Source organism: Pseudophryne corroboree, chromosome 4, assembly GCF_028390025.1.
Source record: "Pseudophryne corroboree isolate aPseCor3 chromosome 4, aPseCor3.hap2, whole genome shotgun sequence".
NCBI classification, from domain to species: domain Eukaryota; kingdom Metazoa; phylum Chordata; class Amphibia; order Anura; family Myobatrachidae; genus Pseudophryne; species Pseudophryne corroboree.
Window position 1 is genome coordinate 922,314,510 of NC_086447.1, and position 1,585 is coordinate 922,316,094.

The following is a 1,585-nucleotide window of genomic DNA, read 5'->3' on the forward strand; positions in this document are numbered from 1 at the left end:
ATCAAATGCACAAACAAGTCTGCACGGCGGCTCTCGCCCGCTATGGCCTCTGCCGCAAGCGCTGTGAATCAAGTGTGCAAGTTGGCATCCATTGTGCTCCACGGCCTTCGCCGCCATTATTGTAATTTCTCACATGGTGCAACAAGCTAGATTTCCCTCCAAGTGCTAGTATGGGCGCAGCCATGTTGTTTCCAGTCACATGATACTATCTGCACCAATCCACAGCACTGCTGGACTCTGCCTGATTGTCCATCCAATCCCTGCACTGCTGCAGGTATAAAGGTCCTGTTCCTGAACCAGGAAGTTGTCAGTGCTTTGTTTGTCAACCCATGGTTATCAGTCTCCATGCTTGTGGTGGTTTGCTTTTCCAGGTTTCCAGCTCCTGCTTCCAACTCCACTAGAGACTCGCCCCAAGTTATCATCCAGCGGTGCAGCCTGACTCCACAGTGTCCTATATTGCTCTCTGCAATTGGCAGTGCTCAAACACCGGCTTCCAGTGGCTAACTTCCCGCGGTGTTCTGCTCTCAGCAATCATCGGTGCTTCACCATCGAACACTAGCAACCATCGGTGCTCCGTCATCGATTTACCATCGAACTCTAGCAACCATCAGTGCTCCACCATCGATTCACCATCGAACTCTAGCAACCATCAGTGCTCCGCCATCGATTACCAGCCATCAGCGGTGTCCTGTCACCGTCTGCTCAATTCCAACGATCCCTAGCATCATCCGTGTATCCAGTCTATACTTCAGCTACAGTGAATCTTCAAGCCCTGCTCATTTCATCAATCAGTCCGGTTCCATCCGGCTTCCTTAGCAACTAATTCAACTCTCCCAACAATACAACCAGCTTCCAGAGAACCATCTGCTGGTCAGTTTCAGTAATCATTGCACCATTCAGCAACCGGGTGCCATTCATGGACATTTCATCTCCTACGTGTATCTAGACAGGTACCTATTGATACTGCACCCAGTACCACCTGCTTTCCAGTTGTTGTATTCATTGGAACTGTGTATTGAACATTCTTTTACCATATCTCAAGTTGCTATCTATGTACCACCTGAACAGTGCTTGAAATAAACTTTTCAAATTTTACTTCTGTTGTCGTGGTCACGCCTGCGGGCTGGGTTACTGCATGTCCAAAAGTCCCATACTACCACCCAGGTTTAAGTATACCTCTGCCCCTGCAACTGAGGCTTCCTCTTGTCAGCTCCAGCCCTCAGTTGTGACATTCTGGAGTTACTGCTGGAGATCCGAGGCCTCTTCCTCTTCAAGAGGACCTTCTGCAACAGGGGCCATTCGCCAATCAATACTTACCGAGGCTACGTGTTTTTGACGGTGTGGAGGTTGAACGCCAGATCTTAGCTCGGAAGGGCATTCCAAACAAAGTTATTCCTATCATGATACAGGCTAGAAAGGGAGTAACGTCAAAACATTACCATCGGATTTGGAAAAAGTACGTGTCTTGGTGCGAATCCAAGACGTTTCCTATGGTGGAGTTTCAACTTGGTCGGTTTCTCCTCTTCCTGCAAGCAGGGGTGCATGTGGGCCTGCGCCTGGGCTCCATAAAAGTCCAGATTTTGCC